Source organism: Aegilops tauschii, chromosome 5 (genome assembly GCF_002575655.3).
Source record: "Aegilops tauschii subsp. strangulata cultivar AL8/78 chromosome 5, Aet v6.0, whole genome shotgun sequence".
Taxonomy (NCBI): domain Eukaryota; kingdom Viridiplantae; phylum Streptophyta; class Magnoliopsida; order Poales; family Poaceae; genus Aegilops; species Aegilops tauschii.
This window is the reverse complement of record NC_053039.3, coordinates 170,806,596-170,826,228: the sequence shown is the minus strand read 5'-3', so window position 1 is coordinate 170,826,228 and position 19,633 is coordinate 170,806,596.

Sequence of the window (19,633 nt, the reverse complement as noted above, 5' to 3'; positions counted from 1 at the left end):
ATCAGTTCAAAAATGTGAACATTGGGAATCTCGGTGGGATCGACTAGAACAACTCGGTGGGACCAATATGCTAGGGCTTAGGGCAAACATCATCTCGGTGGCGCCAATTGCATCAACTCGGTGAGACCAAAGTGAAGCAATAAGGCAACAGAGAACCTGCCAAGCCAACTCGGTGAGACCGATTGCATTACTCGGTGAGACCAAAATAAATGCAGCAAGTCACAGAGTGTTGGCATGGCCATCTCAGTGAGACCAAGACCCGTATCGATGAGACCAAATTGTTAGAGTTTCTGGCAGTGGCTATGTCATATGAACTCGGTGGATCCGGGTAAAAAGAATCGGTGGGGCCGAGTTGGAGTTTAGGGTTTTGACATATTTGGATGGAGAAAGTGGCTCAGGGTTTTGGAGCAATATCACTAAGCATTTGAGCAAGCGAGCTATTAAGCAACACCTCATCCCCTTTTCGGCCCTGTTTGTTTGGGCTTTTGTTTCTGCTTTTACAAAATTTCCATTTTGGCCAAAAACCATAAAATCTCCTAAGTAGGTGCTTTTGGAGCTTTTTTTCCTTCTGATGAATCAATATAACTTATTTGAGCTTCAAAAGCCATAAAAGCTCCAAAAGCACCTATTTAGGAGCTTTTATGGCTTTTTGGCCCTAATGAAAAGGCTACAAAAGCAGAAGCAAAAGCCCAAACAAACAGGGCCTTAATAGTATTGGCTTTCCTATGGACTCAATGTGATCTTAGATCACTAAAATAAAGATGAAGAGTCTTGAGCTTTTGCCAATATATGTCCTTAGCATTTTGAAGGGGTTCCACGCATCCTCTTGTCCATGCCACGTGTCGGTGGAAACGACACCTATGGGGTCACAGGAATCCCTTCTACGGTTGGCGGGCGCGAGGTTTGTGCAAAGAGCGGGTCTGACAGGAAGCACATGGATCATTTACCCAGGTTCGGGCCGCGAAGATGCGTAATACCCTAGTCCTGCTTTGGTGAATGTATTTGAGTGTTCTTGTGTTCTTGAGCTAGCTACGGGGTGCAACTTGCCCAAAAGAGCCGAATCCCTCTCCTGGTTGCCTTGGGCCTCCTTTTATAGGCAAAAGGGGTTGCCACAGTGGCACACATGAGGTGGAAAGGTCTACAGTCGATAAGCCTATCCTCTAGGACTGTCGGACAAATGCATTTAATGCGCTGCCGACGTGCCCCCCTTGCATTATCGTGGACGGCAAGGAAGCACGTCCTAGCTGTCGCCGCCTCGCCTGGCCTCCACACGCGTCCGAGCTGATGAGGCATCACGGCGCCACATTGGCTAGTTGCTAGGCTGGCGCGGTGGTGGAACCTTCACGAAGACCTGCATGCCACCACGCAGGTGCTTGCTGAGTTGGTTGCGGAGGCCGCTCGTCGCCATGCAGGTGCCTGCTCAGCTGGTCGAGCTGGCAGCTGCATGGATGGCGGTGGAGCCTTGGCATACGCGGGCCTGACTGTGGCCCCACTGATGTCCTCGGCAAGGGTCTTGCCGGGGGTCTTGTGGATTTCCTCGGCTAGGATCCCGCCGAGGGTCACCATCTTCTGGTCCTCATCTGATCTCACATGTTTATGATCTTGACGAAAATCTGCATGACACCACAGAGGCGACTCCCGAGCCTTGGTTCCAATGTTGTTGATGGTGTTGGAACCCGTGGGCTCAAGGGTGGCTTGCTCTGCTGGTGTTGAGCAAGTTGCCCCGGCAAGGCTCTTGCCGGGGCTGCAAAGGCTGCCTCGGCAAGGCTCTTGTCAGGGCTGCGGAGGCAAGGTTCTTGCCGAGGGAGTCCACCTCGCCCTCTTGCTCTTCTTTATTTCTGGTCTTGGCGTTGCATTGGTTGTCTTGTGCTTTGGCTTCTCTCCGGCTTCCCTCCTCTGCCCTGCTAAGTGTGGCCGTGGTGCGCGGCTCTGACTGCCCGTGCACAAGTAAAGGGGTCAAAAGGAGAGCCCCTACTTTTGTACACCGACACCACTCCATTGTCGAACTTATCCGGAACATACTAGATAAAACTATTAGTCCAACAAGACGTATGTTGACATTAATTACCAGAATCACCCAGGGAGCACTTGTTCTTTCACAAATGTTTCATTGAAATCAATGCCTTCAACCAGTGTTTAGCCCTATGCAACTAAACGGGCCTTATTCCTCACAACTTGGCCATTTTTGTCTTTCTTGTTGCGGTAGATCCACTTGGTGCCGATGACATAGTACTTGCATGGATCGGGGCGCTTGACAAGCTCCCACACATTGTTGAGCTCGAATTGATGCAATTCATCTTGCATGGCTTAAATTCACTCAGGCTCCAGAAATGCTTCATCAACTTTAGTGGGCTCTGAGATAGAGACGAAGGCACAGTGCCCACAAAATTTCTCTTGTTATAGTTTGGAGAACGCGCTTCTCCAGTCTTCTTCAAGTCATACTTTGAAGACTTTCCAAAGCGATTCTTCTTGGAAAACTACCGGAACTTCCTCACAAGCACTGTCAGTTCTCTGCCAATTTCTTCAGCACCATCAGAACTGTAGTTAGATTCTTCTTCTTCAGATGAAGAAATGGCCTTGGCTTTTCCTTTTGCCTTCAGAGCTCGGGGTCGTCCATAGCTGGGACCATACATACTCTCTTCTCAGCTTGCTGAAATTCATGATTACTGAGCCTCTCAAGAATATCAGCCGGATCAAGTCACTAGTAATCAGGATGCTCTTGAATCATCATGGCCAAGGTGTCAAAAGAACTATCAAGGGACCTCAGTAACTTCTTCACCACCTCGTGGTCTGTGATGTTAGCAGCACCAAGGGCATGAAGCTCATTAGAGTTATCAGTGAGGCGATCGAAGGTTGGCTGAACATTTTCATTGTCGATCCTCTTGAAGTGGTTGAAGAGATTGCATAGAACATCAATTCTTGAGTCACGTTGAGCAGAAACTCCTTCGTTGACCCTGGAAAGTCTATCCCAGATAAGCTTTGAAGCTTCCAGTGCACTCACTCTACCATACTGGCCTTTGTTGAGATGTCCACATATGATATTCTTCACTTGCGAGTTGAGTTGCGTGAATCTCTTCAAGTAAGTGGCATTGATGCTAGGAGCAACAGTAGGCATGCCATTCTCAATTATGAACCAAAGGTCGTTGTCAATAGCCTGTGTCATCGAAGATGGGGCACGCAGTAGAGACTTTGATCATACTTGCGGTCGACATAACTAAAACTCCAGCTGGTTGAACCAAAATCACACGGAACAAGGGAGTACCTTGTTATGATACCAATTGAAAGCGTAGGTTTAATCCCAGAGGGGGTGAATGGGAGATATTTAGAAATTTGTCAAACTCTGATGAATTTGACGAATATTAGCATGAAGAAATAGAAAGTGAACAAAACTAAGCCATCACAGAATCAAAGAGCATGCAAATAGGATACATACAAGTGAAGAACATGTAATTATACAAGCATTCAAGCATAAGGAAGATGAACTGAAGAAATGAAAAATAGCATGATGAAGTCTTCAGTTCAAAATATTCAGAAGGTAGATCAAATATTCTTCAGTAGCGGGATAACTAAAAGGTGAAGGGGCGAGGAATTTGAAAGCAGGTAGGCTCAATGAAGACATAAAAAATTTATAGACTAGTTCGAGTTGCTATATCAACTGTACATTTGGTTCAGGCGATTAAATTGAACTCCGAAGACACTTAGTCTTTACCATATTCTTCTTGAGCTTAGGTCACAACAAGCGTCACCCAATCACTCATGATAAATCTTCAAGGTAGACTTTCAAAACCATCACAGACTTGTTCACCGGCACACCAAAATTACTCTTGGGTGCTCAGAACATGACGCCTAACCATCTAGAAGAATGACGTCTTCAAAGGTAACAAGCGTCAGATCACACAGATCAAACTCTTCAGTGATGCTCAATCATCTTGGTTCTAGTTGGGTTTTTCCTCACTTGGGTTTCTCTCAAATTCGTCAAAGGAAGGGTTGCTCTCAGATGACTAGTGTCAAGTTCTCTTTAGAGCATCCAACCAACAAGTGGTTACAGGGGCGGCTATTTATAGCCAGGGGCAATGCGACATGAAATGTCATAAATGCCCCTTCGGACATGACTGTTGTCACGATAAGGATCCACTCGATAGTTGGCACACGGTGCAGCAACGGTCAGAAAAATTGAACTCTCAGTTTCAAAAGGGGCACTGAAATGCCTCACGATAGGCAGATCGCACTGGCAAAATCCTAACTCCTCAGCCTGGCCAAATTCGTCAGCGACCAGATGAACTCCATCACTGCCGCTAGCAAATTCATTAGTTGTTCCGGAGGTTTCCAACGGCTTCCTCGAAGTGGCAAGTGTGTGTACAGGTTTGAGCATCACATTGGAAATATGAAATATGTTTCACCTAAACCTCCTTTAAGAGTATTGTTTTTCCTATGACTCATATAATAAGAAAGAAATTAAGAAATACATCTTTAGGGGTCATCTTCCGTCGATTAAATGAAATGGTCAGGGACTATAACTACTGTGTACAGTCACAAACACATTAGTCCCTCGACCTATTTGTCTTCAATACACCAAAACCACTAAGGGGCAATTGATGCACTTACAGTTAAGACACCTTCACAGTTCTATGTGAGTGCTGTTTTAATATATCGCATCAGTTCTATGTTATAATATCTTGGATTGAACTGATGACAGTGTTATTTTAATTGATGGCATTAGTTCTATATTGTACAATTTGTTCATGTACATACCTGTTAGTATTAATTTGATGTGATTCAAACACTGCCGCTATGTTGTTGTACTTATATTTAGCTTCCTCATAAAATAGGCAATTGGTTACTACACATGACGAATAAATTTTAGCGTTCATACTTTCACTAGTGCAGTGATGTATGCTACACAACTTTATTCTTGTAGACTCGTGTTGGGCCTCCAAGCGCAGGGTTTTGTAGGATAGTAGCAATTTTTCCTCAAGTGGATGACCTAAGGTTTATCAATCCATGGGAGGCGTAGGATTAAGATGGTCTATCTCAAACAACCTTGCAACCAAATAACAAAGAGTCTCTTGTGTCCCCAACACACCAAATACAATGGTAATTTGTATAGGTGCACTAGTTCGATGAAGAGATGGTGATACAAGCGTAATATGGATGGTAGAAATATATTTTCATAATCTGAAAATAAAAAACAGCAAGGTAGCAATTGGTAAAACGGAGCACAAACGGTATTGCAATGCTTGAAAACAAGGCCTAGGGTCCTTTCTTTCGCTAGTACAATCTCTCAACAATGCTAATATAATTGGATCATAAAACCATCCCTCAACATGCGATTAGGAATCACTCCAAAGTTCCTATCTAGCGGAGAACATAAGAAGAAATTGTTTGTAGGGTACGAAACCACCTCAAAGCTAATCTTTCCGATCAATCTATCCTAGAGTTCGTACTAAAATTACACCAAGCTATTCTTTCCAATTGATCTAACCAAGAGTTTGTACTAAAATAAAACCATATGATACATATCCACCAGCTCTAATGTCACCTAGATACTCCAATGTCACCGCGAGTATCCGTGAGTTGACTATATGATATGAATCAAGCAATTTCAGATTCATAATACTCAATCCAACACAAAGAACCTCAAAGAGTGCTCCCAGATTTCTACCGGAGAAACAAAGACGAGAACGTGCATCGACACCTATGCATAGATTACCGCAATGTCACCTCAGGAATTGATGTCGCTTGAAGCTACATCGGATTTCCCCAAAGAGGAAGGGATGATGTAGCACAGCGGCGGTAGGTATTTCCCTCAGAAATGAAACCAAGGTTATCGAACCAGTAGGAGAACCAAGCAACACAACGCAAACAGCCCCTGCACACAAATAACAACACCTCGCAACCCGACGTGTTAAAGGGGTGGTCAATCCCTTTTGGGGTACGGCGCCAGAAATTGCGTGTTGATGGGAGAAAGTTGTAATAGATTGAATAAATAGATCTCAAATAAAATAAAGTGCACCAATGTATTTTTGTATTTTTGGTTTACTAGATCTGAATAAAAAGTGCAAATAAAATAGATCGCAAAGCAAATATATGAGAAATAAGACCCAGGGGCCGTAGGTTTCACTAGTGGCTTCTCTCGAGAAAAATAGCAAATGGTGGGTAAACAAATTATAGTTGGGTAATTGATAGAACTTCAAATAATTATGACGATATCCAGGCAATGATCATTATATAGGCATCACGTGCAAGATTAGTAGACCAACTGCTGCCTGCATCTACTACTATTACTCCACACATCGACCGCTATCCAACGTGCATCTAGTGTATTAAGTTCATGAAAAAAGAAGAGTAATGAAATAAGAACGATGACATGATGTAGGCAAGATCTACCTATGTAGAGATAGACCCCATCGTTTTATCCTTAGTAGCAACGATACATACGTGTCGGTTCCCTTTCTGTCACTGGGATCAAGCATCGTAAGATCGAACCCACTACCGGGCACCTCTTCCCATTGCAAGATAAATAGATAAAATTGGCCAAACAAAACCCAAATATTGGAGAAGAAATACGAGGCTACAAGTAATCATGCATATAAGAGATCAAAGAAGACTCAAATAACTTTCATGGATATAAAAAGATAGATCTGATCATACACTCAAAGTTCATCGATCCCAACAAACACACCGCAAAAGATTTACATCATATGGATCTCCAAGAGACCATTGTATTGAGAATTCAGCGAGAGAGAGAAAGCCATCTAGCTACTAACTACGGACCCGAAGGTCTACAAAGAACTACTCAAGAATCATCGGAGATGCACCAATGGAGGTGGTGAACCCCATCCGAGATGGTGTCTAGATTGGATCTGGTGGTTCTGGACTCTGCGGCGGCTGGATGGATATTTCGTCGATGCTTCTAGGGTTTCTGGAATATTGTGGTATTTATATAGCAAAGAGGCGGTCCGGGGGGCACCCGAGGTGGGCACAACCCAGCAGGGCGCGCCTGGGCCTCCTGGTGCGCCCTGGTGGGTTGTGCCTCCCTCGGGGGACCCCCAGGCGCAGCCAGGGCCCAATGTGTTCCTTCTGGGCCATAAAAAATCATCGTGGAGTTTCGTGGCATTTGGACTCCGTCTGGTATTGATTTCCTGCGATGTAAAAAACATGGAAAAAAACATCAACTGACACTTGGCACTATCTCAATAGGTTAGTACCAAAAAATGATATAAAATGACTATAAAATGATTATAAAACATCCAAGATTGATAATATAACAGCATGCAACAATAAAAAATTATAGATACGTTGGAGACATATCAGGAATCCGCGAGTTGAGTGCCAAAAAACATATCAAGTGAATCAATATGATACCCCATTGTCACCACGGGTATTCATAGCAAGACATACATCAAGTGTTCTCAAATCCATAAAAGTATTCAATCCGATAAAATGAAATCTCAAAGGGAAAACTCAATTCACAACAACATACAGAGGGGAAAACACCATATGATCCAACTATATTAACAAAGCTCGCGATACATCAAGCTCGTGACATCTCAAGAACATGAGAGAGAGAGAGGGAGATTTAACACATAGCTATTGGTACAAACCCTTAGCCCCAAGGGTGGACTACTCCCTCCTCATCATGGTGGCCGCTGGGATGATGAAGATGGCCCCCGGTGATGATTTCCCCCTCTTGTAGGGTGCCGGAACGGGGTCTAGATTGGTTTTTCGTGGCTACAGAGGCTTGCGGTGGTGGAACTTCTGATCTAGGGTTACCCATGGGGTTTTTGGAATATTTGGGAATTTATTGGCAAAGAGGCGGTGCGGGAGGCCACGAAGTGGCCACAACCCACCTGGGCGCGCCTGGGCCCCCAGGCGCGCCCTGGTGGGTTGTGCTCTCCTCGGAGCTCCCCTTTGGTACTTCATTGGCCCACCGGGTGTCTTCTGGTCCAGAAGAAATCTCCAAAAAAAATTGCTGCGTTTGGACTCCGTTTGGTATTGATTTTCTGCGATGTAAAAAACAAGCAAAAAACAGCAACTGACACTGGGCACTATGTCAATAGGTTAGTCCCAAAAAATGATATAAAGTTGCTATAAAATGATTGTAAAACATCCAAGAATGATAATATGACGGCATGAATACTTCATAAATTATATATACGTTGGAGACGTATCAGCATCCCCAGGCTTAATTCCTACTCGTCCTCGAGTGGTAAATGATAAATGAAATAATTTATGAAGTGTGAATGCTAGCAAAGTGCATAAGTTTGATCAATGATAATTTCAATCACTTCTCCTAGCATCATAACAACAATTATTTCTTATAAAACTTATCATGTTAAAGTAGCAACCAATTCACATGTTAAGGTTCAAACAATGAAGTCTCTTGAAACTCAACAACCTATATTCTTAGTCACCAAACAATTGCAATTCAACTTATTCAACAGAGTCTAAGTAAGAGCTCCACATACTCAATCATCATGTAGTCTTCCATGATTGCTAGTACTCAAAGCATATTCTTAGAACAAATGGCATCCATCAAACATAGAGAAAGATAGGGGTTTAATATTTTACCTCCCAACTCATTTATCATAGAGATAATTGTCAACAATAATAAATCATGATCAAATATATTTGACTGGTCATATGTGCCTAGATCTTTCCCCACCACATGATGCTTGCCAACTAGAGAATAATTGAGGTTGAAATGAGAATGCATACTATTGACTCTTGCATAAAAGTAAATACTGAAAAGTAAAAGATAGGCACTTCGCAGAGGGAAGTAGTGGTTGTCATGCGCTTTTTATTTGGATGCCCAAGCTCTTAATGCGAAGGAACGTCACATTATATTTCCCCTTATGATAGCAACCTTTATTAAGCAGTCTATCGCTTGTATTACTTCGCCATCACAAGTTCGTACAATGCTCAATTTTCCCTTACAATAAAAGATCAAACATATTTAGGAGCAATTTTTATTGCGTTATGCACCGATGACAACTTATTTGAAGGATCTTATTCAATCAATAGGTAGGTATGGTGGACACTCATGGCAAGAAACTGGGTTTAAGGGTTTTTGGATGCACAAGTAGTATCTCTACTTAGTACAATTTTTTGGCTAGAAAAAGATCCTAGGCAAACACCACATGTTGGAGGATCCATACCAATATAACTTCTATGCAAATATACCCAAACATAACTCATTACGTTGTCTTCCTTGTCCAACTTCAACTAATTTTCTCAAGTTTGGAAATAATTAATGTGTATTCACAATCATAGAGGATGTCCAAGATAATGTATTTGCATGTGAAAGTTCTCTTCCTTATAGTAATCATTCATGAATTGCTTGTATGACCAATATTGTGACTGTCAAGCTTCAAAAAGATTTCACTTTCTAAACCCAATGTGAAGCTACCACTAGGCATGATATAATTACAACTTCATGATATTCAATTCATTCAACAATTTACTCATAGGATATAAGTGAAGCAAAAGAGTAAATGACAAGCTACTCCAAAAAGATATAAGTGAAGATCAAGCGAGTAGTTAAGTTAATAGGTAGCTAATTGTGGACTCTCTCTTATTTAAAAACTTTCATATTTAAGTATTTTATTAAAACAGCAAGCAGAAACAAAATAAAATGACATTCCTAGAATAGCACACATCATGTGAAGAAGCAAAAACTTAGGTTCAACCGATACAAACCGATAATTGTTGAAGAAGAAAGGTGGGATGCCTACCAGGGCATCCCAAGCTTAGATGCTTGAGACTTCTTGAAATTTTATCTTGGGATGCCTTGGTCATCCCCAAGCTTGAGCTTTTGTGTCTCCTTAATTCCTCTCATCTCACGGTTTCCCTAAATCTTAAAAACTTCATCCACACAAAACTAAACAAGAACTCGTGAGATAAGTTAGTATAAATCAATGCAAAACCTTATAATTATCCAGTGTAGCAAATCACTAAAATTATTATTGAATATTACATACTAAATGCCTCTGCATATTTTATACTCCTATCCTCCAATAGAATCATTAAACAAGCAAACATACGCAAACAATACAAACATAACAGCAATCTGCCAAAATAGGACAGTCTGTAATGGATGAAGAAGTATCCATATTTATTTAACTCAGAAAATTCTGAACATTTACCACACTATAGAAAATTTATCATAGCTTATTGTACAAAAAGTTTCAACGTTTCATCACATTCTGACTTTTCTCGGGAATTTTCGGAACAGCGACAAACTTTCTGTTTTGAAACAACAACTCATATATGATACGTCTCCAACGTATCTATAATTTTTTGTTGTTCCATGCTATTATATATTCCGTTTTGGATGTTTAATGGGCTTATTTATACACTTTTCTATTATTTTTGGGACTAACCTATTAACCGGAGGCCTAGCCCAAATTGCTGTTTTTTTTGCCTATTTCAATGTTTCGCAGAAAAGGAATATCAAACGGAATGAAACCTTCGGGAGAGTTATTTTTAGAACAAACATGATCCAGAGGACTTGGAGTGGACATCAAGAAACCATCGAGGAGGCCACGAGGCAGGGGGCGCGCCCTCCACCCTCGTGGGCCCCTCGTGGCTCCACCGACCTATTTCTTCCTCCTATATATACCTACGTACCCCCAAACCATCGAGGAGAACCACGAAAACCTAATTCCACCGCCGCAACCTTCTGTACCCGTGAGATCCCATCTTGGGGCCTTTTCCGGCGTCCTGCCAGAGGGGGCATTGATCATGGAGGGCTTCTACATAAACACCATAGCCTCTCCGATGATGTGTGAGTACTTTACTTTAGACCTTCGGGTCCATAGTTATTAGCTAGATGGCTTCTTCTCTCTCTTTGGAAATCAAGAAAAAGTTCTCCTCGATTCTCTTGGAGATCTATTCGCCGTAATCTTCCTTTGCGGTGTGTTTGTCGAGATCAGATGAATTGTGGGTTTATGATCCAGATTATCTATGAACAATATTTGAATCTTCTCTGAATTCTTTTATGTATGATTGGTTATCTTTGCAAGTCTCTTCGAATTATCAGTTTGGTTTGGCCTACTAGATTGATCTTTCTTGCAATGGGAGAAGTGCTTAGCTTTGGGTTCAATCTTGCGGTGCTCGATCCCAGTGACAGTAGGGGAAACGACACGAATTGTATTGTTGCCATTGAGGATAAAAAGATGGGGTTTGTATCATATTGCATGAGTTTATCCCTCTACATCATGTCATCTTGCTTAAAGCGTTACTCCGTTCTTATGGACTTAATACTCTAGATGCATGCTGGATAGCGGTCGATGTGTGGAGTAATAATAGTAGATGCAGGCAGGAGTCGGTCTACTTGTCACGGACGTGATGCCTATATACATGATCATACCTAGATATTCTCATAACTATGCTCAATTCTATCAATTGCTCGACATTAATTTGTTCACCCCGTAATACATATGCTATCTTGAGAGAAGCCACTAGTGAAACCTATGGCCCCCGGGTCTATTTTCCATCATCTTAATATCCCGTCAACGAGCTATTTCTGGCGCCGTTTATTTTGCATTATTTACTTTTAATCTTTATAATAAAAATACCAAAAATATTATCTTATCATCTCTATCAGATCTCACTTTTGCAAGTGGTCGTGAAGGGATTGACAACCCCTTTATCGCGTTGGTTGCAAGGTTCTTATTTGTTTGTGTAGGTGCGAGGGACTTGTGTGTGGCCTCCTACTGGATTGATAGCTTGGTTCTCAAAAACTGAGGGAAATACTTACGCTACTTTGCTGCATCACCCTTTCCTCTTCAAGGGAAAACCAATGCAGTGCTCAAGAGGTAACAATATACTTGCAAAATAACCATGGTAAAGTCTATCCTTGCCACTTTTACTGATATAAAAGATACAAAACATTATTCTAAATAACATAAAGCAAATCAAAACAAAATAAAATGACACTCCAAGCAAAGCTCATATCATGTGACGAATAAGAATATAGCCTGAAGTAAGGTTACCGATATTGTTGGAGACGAAAGAGGGATGCCTTCTGGGGCATCCCCAAGCTTAGTTGCTTCGATCTTCCTTGAATATCACCTTGGGGTGCCTTGGGCATCCCAAATATTTGGGTCTTTTCACTGCTTATTCTCCTCATATCGATATCTCACCCAAAACTTGAAAACTTCAATCACACAAAACTTAATGGAACTTCGTGAGATAGGTTAGTATGATAGAGAGCAAACCATTCACTTGGGTACTGTCAAAGACAAGGTTCATTATTGTTTCTGTACTCTATCATTTCCACAATTTATATTGAGCAATATAAGCCATAGAAACTAGAAAACAAGCAAACTATGCATTTAAAACAGAATTTGGCAAAAACAGAACAGTCTGTAGTAATTTGTACTCCAACCATACTTCTGCTACTCCAAAAATTCTGAAAAATAGGAAAATGTAGGTAATTCGTATATCTATCACCTGTAAAAAATTCAGATCAGCACGTTCCAGTGAAGTTTCAAAATTCGTGGACTGAGCGTAAAAGTTTCTGTTTTTGCACAGAATCAAATCAACTATCATCCACACTATCCCAAAGGCTTTAATTGGCACTTTATTGAAACAAAAGATATAAAACATGATTACTATAGTAGCCTAATCATGTGAACACACAAAAACAGTAGGTAAAAGTGTAGGGTTGTCTCCCAACAAGCACTTTTCTTTAATGCCTTTTTAGCTAGGCATGATGATTTCAATGATGCTCGCATAGAAGATAAGAATTGAAACACAAAGAGAGCATCATGAATCATATGACTAGCACATTTAAGTCTAACCCACTTCCTAGGCATAGGGATTTTGTGAGCAAACAAATTACGGGAGCAAGAATCAACTAGCATAGGAAGGTAAAATAAGTGCAACTTCAAAATTTTCAACACATAGAGAGGAGACTTGATATTGTTGCAATATGTAAAAGGTTATTTTCCTCTCTCATAGTAATTTTCAATAGCATCATGAATGAATTCAACAATATAGCCATCACATAAATCATTATTTTCATGATACACAAGCATAGAAATTTTATTACTCTCCACATAAGCAAATTTATTCGCATGAATAGTAGTGGGAGCAAACTCAAAAAAATAACTATCATGGGATTGAAAATTAAAATAATCATGACAAGTTTCATGGATATCATTATTTTTTATGACATACATATCATCACAATACTCATCATAGATAACAACTTTGTTCTCATGATCAATTGAAACCTCTTCCAACTAGTGGATTCATCATTAAATAAAGTCATGACCTCTCCAAATCCACTTTAACCAATATTGTGACAAGATTCAACACCCTTCAAAATAGTGGGATAAATATTATCTAAAGTTGAAACTCTTCCAAACCCAGTTTCATAAATGTAATCATCATAAATAGGAGGCATGCTTTCATTATAATAAATTTTCACATCAAAACTTGGGGGAGTAAAAATATCATCTTCATCAAATATAGCATCCCCAAGCTTGTAGCTTTGCATATCATTAGCATCATGGATATTCAAAGAATTCATACTAATAACGATGCAACCATGCTCATCATTTATGCCAAACATTTTATTGGATTCTTCTTCTAACAATTGAGCACAATTTTCCTTTCCATCATTTTCAAGAAAGACATGATAAAGATGAAGAATATAAGACCACCTCAATTCCATTTTTAGTTTTCTTTTATAAACCAAACTAGTGATAAAACAAGAAACTAAAAGATTCAATTGCAAGATCTAAAGATATACCTTCAAGCACTCACCTCTCCAGCAACGACGCCAGAAAAGAGCTTGATGTCTACTACGCAACTTTATTCTTGTAGACTCGTGTTGGGCCTCCAAGCGCAAAGTTTTGTAGGACAGTGCAATTTTCCCTCAAGTTGATGACCTACGGTTTATCAATCCGTGGGAGGCGTAGGATAAAGATGGTCTCTCTCAAACAACCTTGCAACCAAATAACAAAGCGTCTCTTGTGTCCTCAACACACCAAAAACAATGGTAATTTGTATAGGTGCACTAGTTTGACAAAGAGATGGTGATACAAGTGTAATATGGATGGTAGAAATATATTTTTATAATCTAAAAATAAAAAAAATAGCAATGTAGCAATTGGTAAAATGGAGCACAAACGGTATTGCAATGCTTGAAAACAAGGCCTAGGGTCCGTACTTTCGCTAGTGCAATCTCTCAACAATGCTAATATAATTGGATCATAAAACCATCCCTCAACGTGCGATGAAGAATCACTCCAAAGTTCCTATCTAACAGAGAACATAAGAAGAAATTGTTTGTAGGGTACGAAACCACCTCAAAGCTATTCTTTTCGATCAATCTATCCTAGATTTCGTACTAAAATAACACCAAGTTATTCTTTTCGATCGATCTAACCAAGAGTTTGTACCAAAATAACACCATGTGATACACATCAACCAACTCTAATGTCACCTCGATACTCCAATGTCACCGCGAGTACTCGTGAGTTGACTATATGATATGCATCAAACAATTTCAGATTCATAATACTCAATCCAACCCAAAGAACTTCAAAGAGTGCCCCAAGATTTCTACCGGAGAAACAAAGACGAGAACATGCATCAACCCCTATGCATAGATTACCCCAATGTCACCTCGGGAATCTGCGAGTTGAGTGCCAAAACACATATCAAGTGAATCAATATGATACCCCATTGTCACCACGGGTATTCATAGGCCCTGTTTGCTTCAGCTGTGGATTTCTAAAAGCAGCTATGAAAAATCTGCTGTGGAAAAACAGCTGTGGGAAATCTGATGTGAAAAAGATGTAGGTCATTTGACAAACCAACTAATACAGCTTCTTCAGATTTTGGCCCGCAGCGGAATCAGATTTTGGAAAGCACGGCCTGGGCTGCTTTCGCTTTTGGTTCGGATTCTGGCAGCGGATTTCTGGAATCGGATTCTGCTGGCTTCGCCCTTTGGTTCAGATTCTGCTGCGCGGCAACGAAATCTGTTGATAAAAGCTGAATCAAACAGGGCCATAGCAAGACATACATCAAGTGTTCTCGAATCCATAAAAGTATTCAATCCAATAAAACGAAATCTCAAAGGGAAAACTCAATTCAAAACAAGATAGAGAGGGGAAAACACCATATGATCCAACTATATTAACAAAGCTCACGATACATCAAGATCGTGACATCTCAAGAACACGAGAGAGAGAGAGAGAGATTTAACACATAGCTACTGGTACAAACCCTCAGCCCCGAGGGTGGACTACTCCCTCCTCATCATGGTGGCCGCCGGGATGATGAAGATGGCCACCGGTGATGATTTTCCCCTCCGACAGGGTGCCGGAACGAGGTCTAGATTAGTTTTTCGTGGCTACAGAGGCTTGCGGCAGCAGAACTTCTGATCTAGGGTTACCCCTTGCATTTTTGGAATATTTGGGAATTTATAGGGCAAAGAGGTGGTGCGGGAGGCCACCGAGGTGGGCACAACTCACCTGGGCGCGCCTGGGTTCCCAGGCGCGCCCTGGTGGGTTGTGCTCTCCTCGGAGCTCCCCTCTGGTACTTCTTTGGCCCACTGGGTGTCTTCTGGTCCAGAAAAAATCTCCAAAAAGTTTCACTGTGTTTGGAATCCGTTTGGTATTGATTTTCTGCGATGTAAAAAACAAGCAAAAAACAGCAACTGGCACTGGGCACTATGTCAATAGTTTAGTCCCAAAAAATGATATAAAGTTTCTATAAAATGATTGTAAAACATCCAAGAATGATAATATAACGGCATGAATACTTCATAAATTATAGATACGTTGGAGACGTATCATGCAGTCTCTCAACATTGATAACATAATTGAATCATATAACAATCCCTCAACGTGCGACCAAGAATCACTCCAAAGTTCTTATTAATACCGGAGAACATAAGATGAAATTTTTGTATGTAGCAAACCACCTCAAAGTTATCTTTCTGATCATTATATTGAGCCATCCCTATAGGTGTCATAAACAACCCTAGAGATCTGACTACAATTACACCATATGATACACATCAATCGACTCTAATGTCACCTAGATACTCCAATTTCACCACAAGTATCCGTGAGTTAATTATTTGATATGCATCAAACAATTTCAGATTCATAATATTCAATCCAACACAAAGAACTTCAAAGATTACCCCCGAAGTTTTATCGGAGAAAGTAGGATGAAAACATGTATCAACCTACGTGCCTAGATTGCCCCAATGTCACCACAGGAATCCGCTAGTTGATTGCCGAAACATATATCTAGTGTCATAATAAAATACTCTTTTATCACCACGGGTATCCACATGCAACACATACATCAATTGATCTCAAATCCAAAATATTCAATTCGATAATAATGAAACCTCAAAGGTAAGACTCAATTCATCACAACAAAGATAGAGAGTGATAGGGGTGAAGGTATCCCATCTTTCGATGAGATAGTGGCTATCGTTTTCGATGGAATTGACTTTCACGATCCGACTACAAACGTGTGAGGACGTCGCGCCTTAGTAATCGCTAAACCAACTCCAAGAGGTTATTGACCTCACCGGAGCATGATCAACCTGACCACGAGGGTCTATTTCCTACACGCAAACCAAGAACAAGCAAGAAACTGAAATTGCAATCTAAATATTGCGAATATAAGAGGAAAGCATTATTAATGGAAGTGAGGTTATGTGACGTCTTGGTCTGGTCATTGGAACAAATGAAGGACGCGAAGTTGCAGCTATGGAAAACTTTTAATCTAAACAAAACCCAAGTCTAAATGGTGCCTTAAGGGCTGTTTTTATTGGGAAAAGAGAAGATTTCGTCCTGCCTTGGCAAGGTGGGACTAAAACACCTCCTAAGTCATTTTCCCTTCAATACAAACTCTAAAACCAGCCTATAAAGTAGTGTTTTGAAATTACGTGGGCCAGGCCCAAAACTAAGGTGACGCAGCACCTAAAGTAAGCTATGGACGAATTTTATAAAAGGGCTTCTTGTATATTTTGTCCATGTTCCTTGTATGCCATCATGGAGGATTCAAAATGCTAAAAACTCCATCAGAACGTTGTTCTGATTCCCTTCGTGTGTGCCTTCATCTCCATGCTTGATCCTGCTCAAGTGTTCATCCCTGTTGTCCATGCTAGGCCCTTCCTTAATAATCAACACAAATATATCTATTTTAGGCAACATCATATTCACATGAACATTAGACTTATTCCTAAGAAATGAAAGTACCTTATAATTTAACTGGCTTGCGCGAGCTCTAGTAATTGGTCCAGTATGTATAGTAGCAAGGGTTGTGGGTGTACCTATACTATGGATGTCCTCATCAGAGAGGGAAGAACACCATAGGATTCATTATATTAACAAAGCCCATGGTACATCAAGATTGTGCCCTATCAAGATCACGAGAGAGAGAGAGAGATCAAATTACTCCCTCCTTGTCATGGAAGCAGCGGGGATGATGAAGATGGCCTCCGATGATCATGTCCCCCCTCCAGCAGGGTGCCGGAATGGAGCTCCGGATGAGATCGCTTTAGAACTGAGGCTTACGGCGGCGGAAAATCTCATGTAGGTTTCTTTGTGGAGGTTTCTCAATAGGAGTTTTCAGCGTTGGAATCAGGAGGAGTCACGACGGTCCCACAAGCTTAGTTGGTGTGCCCGAGGAGGCGCCACTCAGGCTTGTGCCCCCTGGACACCTTCTAGTCCTTCTCTGGTCCTTCTTCAATGCTTTGTGGGTCTCTTCTTGTCCATAAAAAATCTCTGTAATTTTTTGTGGCATTTGAATTTCATTCGGCATGGATTTTTTTGGAAAACCAAAAACATGCAAGAAAATAGCAACTAGCACTGGGCACTAGATTAATAGGTTAGTTGATGAAAATCATATAAAAGTGCACCAAAACTATATAAAATTGTTGTAAACATGGCATGAATACTTCATAAATTATAGATACGTTGGAGGCGTATTAGACACTTCTGCCGCAACAAGCCCTTTGTGATGCTCTCCAACAAATACTACTGGCCAAAGATGTTTCGTGACGTCGCACACTACACCAACCGGTGCTCCACATGCCACAAAGCTAAGTCTCAAGCTCAATCTCATGGTCTACATATGCCACTTCCTATACCATATCACCCATGGGAAGACATAAGTATGGATTTTGTGCTTGGCTTGCCTAGAACTCAAAACGGCAAAGATTAGGTATTTTTCGTTGTGAACCATTTCTCTAATATGATACATTTTATTCAATGCAACAAGAGGGACGGTGCTTCACATGGTGCCATTCTCTTTCATATGGAAATCTTGTGATTGCATGGAGTTCCCAAGACAATTGTACCGGACCGCGGCATCAAGTTACTAAGCTACTTTTGGAAGACACTATGAGCCAAGCTCAGAATCAAGCTACTCTTCTCCATGTTTTGACCAAGAAAACAAACAACCAAATGGAGGTCGCCAACCGAACACTATCCACACTCCTCCACCTGTTGACCAAGAAAACATCAAGAGGTCGGAAGAATGCCTTCCATAGCCGAGTACACTAACAATCGAGTATGACACTCTACAATCGGCAAATCCCCCTTCGATGTGGTCTATGGCTTCAACCTATTGTCGCCATTGGACATCCTCCCTCTACCACTACAAGAGAGAGCAAACTTGGACGCGAGCATATAGGAGCAACTTACCTCAAGAAGATGCATGAAGATACAAGGCACACGATTGAATGCCAAGTACAACGCCTCGCCACCAAGCTCAACACCAACAAGCACCCCATGGTATTCAACCCCGGAGATCTTGTGTGGCTACACCTACGCAATGACTACTTCCCCACCGAGCTTAAGTCCAAGATCCTAGGTGCTAGCACGCTACAACGACAACACCTGCAAGGTCGACCCCACGCGACAAGTACAATGTGAGCGACATCTTCAACATCCAGGAGCTATCTCCTTTACATGGTGATGAGGTTATCGATCTGAGAGCGGATCTTCTCCAGGGGGGGAGATGATGCAGAGCATCCTTCGGTCATCCCATGGAGACCACACCGAGTCATCATACACCAAGTGGACTCATAACAAGAGCTCGTGCACGTGCTATAGAAAGTGAGGTGAACTCACTCCTTTTTTTAGCTTGACAAGAATATGGATGGGAATTGGCTTCTACCCCACCATGGAACTTTGTGTGTCATTAGGCACGAGGAAGACCACCACCAAGGAGCTAAGGAGCCTCGCCAAGAGGAAGGTTGGGAGCGACGCAAGGAAGACAGAGACTAGCAATTGGAAGAAGAAGATGCACCCAGGTGACCCCATGCGCACAGCCCCTCCTGGACCCTGTGCGCACGACCCATCTAGAGAGTTTTTGGACATCCCATGCGCATGGGCCTCCAGGACTCAGTGCATAGGAGCCCTGCCGCTGTAGCCGCTGGCTACCCCATGCGCACGGGTGTGTACAGTGCACACAGGACCCCGTTCCCACGGGGCCAACTTAGCCCATGTGTGGGCCCTCGTGCGAGTTGAACGGGGAATGCCCCTTTTGCCCCTCCTCTTGGTCCCTCACCTCGAGTCACCTATATATTTTGTACCTAAGCCATTTGTTAGGGTTAGCAAAGCATATGGCATGATTTAGAGAGAGC